The sequence below is a fragment of the Ursus arctos genome, unplaced genomic scaffold, assembly GCF_023065955.2.
Source record: "Ursus arctos isolate Adak ecotype North America unplaced genomic scaffold, UrsArc2.0 scaffold_30, whole genome shotgun sequence".
Taxonomy (NCBI): Eukaryota; Metazoa; Chordata; class Mammalia; order Carnivora; family Ursidae; genus Ursus; species Ursus arctos.
The window spans coordinates 6,802,034-6,812,999 of record NW_026622986.1 but is presented as its reverse complement, the minus strand read 5'-3'; the positions used below and the strand labels follow the sequence as shown (position 1 = coordinate 6,812,999).

The 10,966-nt window shown below is 41.1% G+C and overlaps 1 pseudogene; it reads left to right on the top strand.

The window, feature by feature from the left end:
- Positions 1 to 3,831: 3,831 nt before the first annotated feature.
- Positions 3,832 to 4,625, top strand: LOC113244275 (60S ribosomal protein L7-like; annotated as a pseudogene).
- The last annotated feature ends 6,341 nt before the right edge of the window (positions 4,626 to 10,966 follow it).

The following is a 10,966-nucleotide window of genomic DNA, read 5'->3' as shown; positions in this document are numbered from 1 at the left end:
AGAGAGGAAAAAATGAAACAAGACGAAACCAGTGAGGGAGACAAACCATAATAGACTCTTAATCTCAGGAAACAAATTGAGGGTTGCTGAAGGGGAGGTGGGTGGGGGGATGGGTGGCTGAGTGATGGACGTTGGGGAGGGTTTTTGTTATGGCGAGTGCTGGGTGTTGTGTAAGACTGATGAATCACAGACCTGCACCCCTGAAGCAAACAATACATTATATGTTACCTAAAAAAAAAAAAAAAAAAAAAAAGAATAATCTTTGGTTGGATGCACTATCTTCTAAGCCCACTGGGGCAGAGGTCCTGCTTTTTGGTACACTAGGCAGAGTTTGGGCCCCCAGGCTCTGGACAGCCTTGCCCTTAGGGCTTTAGGTGGCCAGGCCCTGAGGTAGCTTTGTCCCTGTGCCTATCCCTACAGCTATTTTCTGCAGTGCTCCACCTCCATGACAGCATTTGAGCTCCCCAGGCATGGAGTGGGGTGGTGGCTCTACTACTCTGGGTTTATGGGGGTGACCCCACTCTCAAGGTTCTGTTGGGTATTGCTCTAATGAGGTTTCTCTATGGTCCTGTCCACTATGGGCTTCTGATGGGAGGGGCAGCCCCCAAATCTCTGAAACACCTCTGGGGTCTTTGACAATAGGTCCTGACTTCCATTTAGATGGATGACTCATCTCCCCACTGTCTTGACAATGGCTCCTAGCTTCTGTTGAGACAGCCTATCCATAATAATCTCTTTATCTGATTTGGGCACACCCTTTTTGTTCTCTTCCTAATAGAATTTCTTCTATTTCCCAATATGGATAGATTGAAAATTTTTCGAATCTTAAATTTTTGCTTCCTTGGTTGCGTAACAATTCCTTCCGTCACTTCTCTTTTCTTGCATTTTACTATAAGCACCCAATAGAAGCCAAGACACAGCTTCAACACCTTATTTACATATTTCCTTGACCAAATATCTAAATTCATCCATCACAAATTCTATCTTTCATAAAAGAATAGGACACTACCAATTCAGCCAAGTTCTTTACCACTTTATGACAAGGATCACCTCTCCTCCATTGTCGAATAATACATTCTTCATTTCTGTATAAGATCTGATAAAGTTAAATTGTATATCAGGACCCACAAAATGGAGGCCTGACTCACATCACGAATCTAAACCTAAGTCAGCCTGCACTTACAGGAAACACCTGTCAAGAAAACCTAACATACACGAGTCACAATCCACCAACTCAGCTTTTGCTAGCTTATTTTACCCGAGACCTGCCAGCCTTAGAAGGAAATCCTTGACCTCCTAGTCAATCATGCCCTGTCTCTGAACTGCCTCTTCTAAAATTTGATAAAACTCAATTTTGACCAAAATCTCTTGCTAATGAGGCACTGATGTTGGACTCCCCAGCCTCTGTAAGTATGAGAAATAAACGTTCATTGTTTATAAGCAACCCAGTCTGTGGTATTTTGTTGTACCAGCCCAAGTAGACTAACATAGTCTTTAATTTACTTCAGCAATAGTTTATAGTTTTCAATGTGCAGGTATTGCACACATTTTATCAGATTTATCGTTAAGTATTCATATTTTGACGCTAGTGCAAATTGTGTTCTTTGAATTAAGATCATTTTCTCATTAATGCCTTTTATTAGGTTAAGAAAGTCCCATTTTATTCTTAGTTTGTCAAGAATGAAAACAATTAAGAATGGCTGTTGGATTTTGGGAACTCTTTTTCTATGTTAATTGGTATTATGATATGGTTTGTCTTTTCTTTCTTTTTAATGTTGTGAATCGTATGATTTTGAATGTTAAACCAACTTGGCATTCCTGGGATAAACCTTATTTGTTCATGATGAATTATTCTCTTACTATACTGTTGAATTTAATTTTGCAAAATTTTGTTTAGAAGTTTTGCACATATATTCACGAGGGATATTAGTCTGTATATTTTATTATAGTATCTTTATCTGGTGTTGGTTAAAGAGTAATGCTGGCTGAAAGAATGAGTTAAGACATATTCTCCCCCAGGGGCACCTGGGTGGCTCAGGTGGTTTCATCTGCCTTTGGCTCAGGTCATGATCCCATTGGGTCCCACACCTGGCTGCTGGCTCAGCGGGGAGTCTGCTTCTCCCTCTTCCTCTACCCACTCCCTCCTGCCCCCCATTCTCTCTCTCTGTATCTCTCTGTCTTAAATTGATAAAGTCTTAAAAAAAAGACATATTCTCCCCCAAATTTTCTAGATAAGTTTGTAAAGAAATTTTGTTTTTAATTCTCTTGATTGAGCTTTGTAGCTTGTACTTTTTAAGGAATTTATCTATTCACTCAAATCATTGAATTTATGGATACAAAGATAATTACACTGCTCCCTTATAATTCTTCTATTTTCCCTGTAATTTGTCATGCTGTCATTTCTCTCATTCCTGATTTAGTTATTTGTGTCTTCACTTTTCTTCTGATCATATGGCTAAATGTTTATCTATTTTTGTTATTCTCCCAGAGAACCAGCTTTTGGTTTTATTAATATCTTCTATATGTTGGTTTGTTAGTTTATTAATTTCTGTCTGATTGCCATTATTTTCTTTCTTTTGTTAATTTTTAATTTTGGTCTTCATAATTTTTTTAAAGGTAGAAACTGTGGACATTGATTTGACATATATTCTTTTCTAATATATGCAATTAGTGCTATTTTCCCCTGCTTTACTGGCACCTCACTAATTTTTGTATATGTATTTTCTATCAATTTAAAGTGTTTTTACTTTCTGCTCCGGTTTTTTCCCTCTTCCTTTTTTTTTTTCTAGATTTGCATTACTTTGTTTTCTAAATATTTGGGGACTTTCCCTGAGATCTCTTTGTTATTAATTTCCAGTATTATTCTAATTTCCAGTATTATTCAAATGAGATCTAAAAACAATTTTGCATGACTTGAATTTTTTTTTCAAAGACTTTATTCATTTATTTGACAGAGAGAGAGACAGTGAGAGAGGGAACACAAGCAAGGGGAATGGGAGAGGGAGAAGTAGGCTTCCCGCTGAGCAGGCAGCCTGATGTGGGGCTCGATCCCAGGACCCTGGGATCATGACCTGAGCAGAAGGCAGACGCTTAACGGCTGAGCCGCCCAGGCACCCCACATGACTTGAATTTTTATAAATTTGTTGGGATGTGTTCTGTGGCACAGAAAATCATTTATCCTGCTCAGTGGTCCTTGTGAACTTGAAAGAGATGTGCATTCTTATGTTGTTGGATGGAATATTCTACAAATGTCACCTAGATGTCGGTTCATAGTGTTGTTTAAATCTTCTATATCCTTACTGATCAATCTTCTGTCTACTCCTTCTATCAATTATTGAAAGACTGACTTTAATTTGCAGTTCTATCAGTTTTTGCTTCATATATTTAGAAGGCCCGTATGAAGTGCATAAACATTCAGGATTATTATGTTCTCTTGATAAATTGACGTCTTCCTCATTATGAAATAATGCTTTTTTAACTCTGGTAATATTCTTTGGTTTAAACTCTGCTTTAGCTAATATTAATATAGCCACGCACCTTTCATTTAATTTAATGCTAGTATGGTCTATCATTCCATTCTTTTACTTTTTATCTTTTTTGAAACAAGATCTTATTTATTTGAGAGAGAGAACAAGTGGGGTGGAGAGGGCAGAGGGAGAAGCAGACTCCCTGCAGGGCTGGGACTCAGTCCCAGGACCCTGAGATCCTGACCTCAGCCAAAGGCAGCTGCTTAACGGATTGAGCTACCCAGGCGTCCCATCTCTTACTATGTTTCTATTTGTGCCTTTATATTTAAAGTGAGTTTCCTTGCTCTCTTTTCTGGCTGGAACCATGGAGGGTGCAGAAAAGAAGACAAATAAGGTTCCTGCTATGCCAGAAACCCTTAAGAAAAAGCAAAGGAATTTCGCAGAGTTGAATATCGAGTGTCTGAGAAAAAAGTTTGCCCAAAAGATGCTTCTAAAGGCAAGGAGGAAGCTTATCTATGAAAAAGCTAAGCATTACCACAAGGAATATAGGCAGATGTACAGAAACTGAGATTTGAGTGGCTAGGATGTCAAGAAAAGTTGGCAATTTCTAGGTACCTGCAGAACCCAAACTGGCATTTGTCATTAGGATGAGAGGTTATCAGTGGTCTGAGCCCATAGGCTCGAAAGGTGTTGCAGCTTCTTTGCCTTCACCAGCTCTTCAATAGCACCTTAGTTAGGTTCAACAAAGCTTCAGTGAACATGCTAAGGACTGTGGAACCATAGATAGCATGGGGGTACCCAAACCTGACGTTGGTGAATGAACTGATCTACAAAAATGGTTACAACAGAATCAACAAAAAGCAAATTGCCCTAACATAGAACACATTGATTGCTCAATCTCTTGGTAAGTATGGTATCATCTGCATGGAGGATCTGATTCATGAGGTCCGTACTGTTGGAAAATATTTCAAAGAAGCAAACAACTTTTTATGGCCCTTCAAAAATTATCTTCTCCACGAGGGGGAATGAAGAAAAATGGGGACCACCCATTTTGTAGAAGCTGGAGATGCTGGCCACAGGGAAGACCAGATCAATAGGCTTATTAGAAGAATGAACCAAGGTATCCACCATGATTATTTTTGTGATCTGGTCAGTTAATAAATAAATACTTTCAAACTGAAAACAAAAATAAAGTGAGTTTCCTTTAGGCAGATTAATTGGATCTTGCTTTCATACTAATCTGCTTATTTCCACTTTTTTAATGGAAGTGTTTAGAACATTTATATTTAATGAGATCATCTACCATCGTATTATCCATTTTCTAATTATCCTCTTTTCTTTGTTCCCCTCATCTCCTTTTCCTGACATCTTTTTGACTATTTAAAAGGTTATTTCATTTCATCTCCCCTGTTGACACATTAGCTATAACTCTTCGTTGTATTATTTCAGCGGATGTTTTATTATTGATATTATATACCTTTAATGTAACATGGTCTATGGTCAGGTGGTATTATGCCACTACATGTATAGTAAGAGAATATATATATATGGTGGAGTCTTGAGATATATATATGTATTCATTCTGCTGTTGGACAAGGTCTCTGGGTAGCGCCTGGTTGGGAGGGGCCTCCACCTGTATCCCCCTGTTGGGTGGGGCTAGACACTGTGCTTCGTGTCAGGTGGAGTTGCTGTGTTCACTCATTGGGTGAGGCCTCCGGGTATGCTCTATGATTAGGTAGGGTCACTCACTGAACTCCCTGTCTGGATCAGGCCTTAGGTTGTATCTAACAATCAGGCAGGGCCATATGGCTGGGCTCGGATTTATGCAGGGCGGTAGGCTGGGCTTCTTGCCTGGGTGGTACTATAGGCTGAGCTCTGCGGATGCTCAGGGTCACCGTTTAGGTTCCCTGGTTATGTGGGGCCAGAGGCTATACTTATCAGTTGAGCAGGGCTGCTGTTTTGGCTCATTCTGGAAGCAGGGTTGTAGAATGAGCTCTCTGTTTGCCTGGGTTAACTGACCAGGCTTTCTGTTGGGAAGAGCTATGAATTTGCTTCCCTGCATAGGTGGGGCTGTAGAACAGACTCCATGGTCAGTTCTGCTTGTTGGCTGGGGACCCAAATCAGATAGAACTGCACACTGAGCACCTAGCCCAGTGGAGCCTCCAGCTCAGTTCTGCAGATGAGCAGAACTGCTGGCTGGGGTCTCTGCCCTGTTGCTGTTGCAAATAGGAATGCAGGAATGTTATTTACCAAGATCTTAGCACTTGTTGCTGTAGGCCTTGCCCCCATTCTCTATCTTAATCTGATCCCTAGTAGTTGAGCAATCCAGACTATCCATGAAGCAAAACTTAAGTAAGGTACCTCTCAGCAAGTGTTCTGTAACACCGGGGGAGCTGGATGTCCACCTGGGGCTGTCTTTTCTTACTGGAAAAACTGTAGGCCTAGGGAGACCCTGTCTGTGCAGCCCTGTACTGGTTTGAGTGTAGTCAGTCCTATTATCTTCAAATGTGTTCTTCTCAGTCTCTGTGGTCTGGAGTGGTGCTTCAGCCTCACTCTCTGGGCTCTGGGATTTTCAGAATGTCGTCTCGTGTATGGATAGGAAGTCTTGTAAGGGGGACTGAAGTCAGGAGTAACGTCACTATTTTGATGACATCTGAGTCTCTGAAAAATTCTTTATTTTGTTTTGTTTTGAAAAACAATCTCACTAAGAAGAAGTTGTTTTTTTATCATACTGAGTAAAAATTCTAGGGTGGCAATTTTTTAATGCTTTTAAAGATGTTGGTTTCCTGTTTCTTGGTTTGCCTGTTTTTGACAAAAAGTCTGCTGTCAACCTCATATTTGTTCATTAGTAAGTAATGTCTTGTGTTTCTGGTTGCTTTCAAGATTTCTCTTACTCCCTCATTTTAACCAATTTGATTATGGTGTGTTTATGTGTTTATGGTGTGATTATGGTGTTTCCTTTTAATTTTTTTGTGCTTGTTGTTCATTGAAATTCTGCATCTGGTATTTCCATCAAATTTGGAAATGTTTTGGCCATTATTTCTTCAAATGCCTCCTCTCTTCCAACCACTACGGGAGATTTCAATACCATAAACACTAGGTCCTTTGAAATTGTCCCATAGCTCAGTGATAGTGCATTGTTTAGTTTTTTTTTTTTCTTTCTTCTTCAGTCATTCCTCTCTGTATTTTGAAGTTTCCTTTGCTAGGTCTTCAAGTTCCCTAACCTATTCTTCTGCAATGTCTAATCTATAATTAATCAATCCAGTGTGTTTTTCATTGCAGATATTGTAGATTCTATCTTTGTATATTAAATATTATAAAGAAGTGTACAAAGTGAAATAACAAAGCGCAATGTGGGGAGGTAATCAGTTTTACCCAATGAGGGGAAAAGGAAGACTTCAGAGAGATGACATATCAACATATGTCTTCTTAAGGAATTCTTAAGTCTTAAGGAATTTGTATGGAGGACCGTAGAAATGGAAGCTTGCCAGAGAGAATGACTTGTGTATGAAAGAGATATGGAACAACATAGTTTAATACCTACGAAAAGTTCACAATGGTTCAAGTATAGATTTGAGACAGACACTTTGGAAGTTAAGGTCACATGTAATTAGGGACAAATAATGAGGATATCAGTTTGCCATGCAACACATTTGAATTTAATCACTTCTGCAATAGGAAGATGAAAACAGCTTTACACAAGGGAAGTAATGTGATACGATTTCCATTTTAGGAAAAGCACCCTGGAGGAAGTGATTATTTAGGAGTATGCGAGTGGTGTGTGTGTGTGTCTGTGTGTGTGTGTGTGTGTGTCTGTGTGTGTGTGTGTGCTTGTGTGTGTGTGTAAAGGGGGTTAAATACAGATTAGTAAAACAAATTATAAGTATTTTTATGATGTAAAAGATGTCAGATATGGTGATAATCTGAGCTGAAGCAATCCCCGTGGGGTTGAAGAAGAGGGAATAAGATACAGAACCACAGGGATTTGGTTAAGATTACATGTAGAATATGAGGAAATAGGGAGATTCCTGGGGTTTGACTTGATTGACTAGATGGGTTAAGCAGAAAGAAGAGCTGATTGAGATTTAAATTTAGATTTAGAACTGCTAAATTGGAAGTAGTGTATGTAGATGGAGATGTCTACTGGGCAATTGTATGTGTAGGTTTTTAATTCATGATACGTGGTTAAGATAGAGGTACAGACTTGTGACTATTAGAATCTAGTTAAAGCTGTAGGACATGTGAAAATAACCGTAAGGAAATGAGATGAGTGAGAAGAGGGTAGAAGAAAAAATACTAGAAATTTCATTGATATTTAAAGAGTGGGATGAGGAAGTGAGACAAATAAAAGAGAAACACAATAAATAAAAGAAGGCACAATCTTAGAAGAAGGGGAAGAAGAGGGAAGTATGTTTTGTTTTGTTTTTACAGATTTATTTATTCTAGAGAAAGGGAAAGGGGCAGGGGAGAGGGAGAGGGAATCCCAAGCAGACTCAGTGCTGAGCACAGAGCCCGACATGAAGCTCAGTCTCAAGGCCCCCCAGATTACACCTGAGTGGAAGCAAGGGTCAGAGGTTCAACTGACTGCACTACCCAGGCTCCCTGAAAATATGCTTTAGTAATTAAGGAAAGAGAAAGCTTCAGGGGGGAGGAGTGGTTTGAGTATGGTTCAGTTAGTTCAAGTATGCTAAATAAAAAACCTCCATTGGATTTTGTGAATTGGAGGTTATTGGAGACAGTAAGAGTTTTGGTGGGGTTGGGTAGAAACTGGATTATAGTGAGTTAAAAATAAATGGGAGATAAGCAAGTAGAGCTGGTGGATGTAGATTATTCTTTGGCTCATGAAATGAAAAAAAGATAAAATACTAACTAGAGGAAAAGAAGGGGTGTGTTAAGAAATTCCCTGAAGAGACAGAATAATTTAACGGGCAAATTATCAATCTCTAGACTTGAGAGTCAGAAATAATTAGGTTGAAATATTACTATGACACTTACTGCTTATATAATCTTAGGTGAATTATAAAACCTCACCGTGACCGTTTTCTTATATATAAGATGGGGACAATAATAATATTTACCTCATAGGTAGGTATAGATCATGGTTTTGTGGAATTCTGAAGTTCTTACAATTTGGGGGGGCCTTTTTAAGAAAAGGAATACAAAATTAAAAATATAAAATTAGATATGCTTTGGATATGACTTGCGCCATTGAATTCTTGGAAGTTTAAGGTTTAAATTTAAGGCCTCATAGTAAATCTGCCGTTACTCATAAAATTCAATCTCAGAGGATTCAGTGCTGTAATGAAGTAGACCGTAGCCTAATGTCTGGCACATAGAAAAGGCGCGATAAATGTGGTTATTATTTGAACCTGTTTATAGACTGATGCATAGAGGCTGTTGAGAGGGGGGAGTAAAGACACAAGACAGAGATCACTGATAGAGTAAGACCCAGGTGAAAATAGGGACCGGTAAGGGGCGCCTGGGTGGCTCAGTCGTTAAGAATCTGCCTTCGGCTCAGGGCGTGATTCCAGGGTCCTGGGATGGAGCCCCACAGTGGGCACCTCCGCTGGGAGCCTGCTTCTTCCTCTCCCACTCCCCCTGCTGTGTTCCCTCTCCTGCTGGCTGTCCCTCTCTCTGTCAAATAAATAAATAAATAAATAAAATCTTTAAAAAAAAAAAAAGAAAAGAAAACAGGGACCGGTGAAGAGAATAAGTTTCAGAAAGTAGAAAGTCGTTTCCTACTATGAGGAAAAGGAGGTTATGAGTACACACAAAGTTTTTAGGTGTATGGGAGCTCTGGATTCAAGAAATTCAAGAATAATTGCCTGTTTTACCCAAACTTGAGGCAAAATCACATGTTGTGGGTAGGAGAAGCCAGGCTGATACATTGCTTTCAAGAACACCTGTATTCTTGCTGCCATAACAATAGACCATAAATTTAGTGGCTGAGGACAACACAAATTTACTGTTTTTATAGTCTGCATGTCAGAAGTCTAAAATGGATCTGCATGGCCCTGTTCCTTTTGGAGGCTCTGGGGGAGAATCTGTTTATTTTCTTGTCTACCTTCTAAAGGCTGCCTGCATAGCTGGGCTCATGGCAGGATCACTTGACCTCTGTTTCCATCATCACAGCACCTTTTTTGACTCTAGCCCTCCAGACTCCCTTTTATAAGGATCCTTGCGGTTACATTGGGCCCTCCTGGATAATCAATGATAATCTCCCAATCTCAAGGTTTTTAACTTAAACACATCTGCAAAATCCCTTTGCCATTCACAGGTTCCAGGGATTAGGACACAGACATCTTGGGGGAGTGGTAGTTTATTCAACCTACCGCAGCATCTAACAGAATCATAAATTGATATTAATTATTGATCCACTAAAAACATAACCCAACATAATAGTTTGTTTATAAACTTTTCACTTGTGTTCTTGTGTTAGAGAACAGTTCTCCTATATTCTGTTATAATTTTCAAAACCTTACACATGGCGTTGACAATTTTATTTAATCCCTAGGATAGAACTCCATTTTCAGAAGAAACATACACTACAGGTATCTAATTCTGGAAGATAATGAATTAATGCATGAGGCTCCTCAAAGAAGGAAATAGTTCCAGACAACTAGAAAATAGTTAATAAAAATGATTAAGAGAATCATATCTATGACTTACAAAAATTAATTGGTAAAAGGAAGATACCTGGGTAGAGAGACCAGTGGGTATATCTAAAGTTGGAATTTATTCTCCCCCCAACCCCCAAATAAGTTTATTTAAGTACAAGAGTGCGTCAAAAAAAAAAAAATAGAAATAGCTGTACTTGGCCACAGCAAGGTCTCCTAGGGCCTTCCCAGGCAGGTGCGTCCTTCCGTTCCCTCCCTCTTGGGGACCACGTGGCCTGCCTGCTCACAGCCGGCTCCCGCAAGCCTACCGTCCAGCTCGCGGGCCAGCGGGAGGTGGGTCTCTGTCGGCAGCTGGGGCCCCAGGGAGCTGCCCCGGGTCGCGGGGTGGGGGGCGCTGGCTGCAGGCACCGTGGCGCCGCCTCTTGTAGCAGGGCGAGGACGAGTCGGGAGTCGGAGCCCTGCCTGCGGTGCCAGGGAAGCCACCCCGCTCCTCTGTGCCTTGTTTTTATTCTTCTCTTTCCGGCTTTTCCCGGCTCTCGAGGCCGGCTCCGCCTTCTCCTCCTCTGACCGAGGCGCCTTCCCGGCCGAGGCTCTCCACGCGACGGTGCGGGAATACTCGAGAGCCTCAGCTTTGGCGGCCTCCTTGTTTTCTCGGAACAACGCCCTTCTGGCTGCGGAGCCACCGGAGCTCCCCAGGCCCAGAGCGGGTCCACTCGGTTCTCCACTTGCGCCCCTCCTTTCCTCCCCAGCGCCCCGGCGAGTGCCTCCGGCTCCGCCCGCCTCGCGGCCGCCAGCTCCTCCTCGCGGCTGGGTCCCGCGCCAGTCCCGCGCCGGCGGCCCGGCCCCTGGGGGCATGGTCTTCGTTCTTTCCTCTCCCTGTCC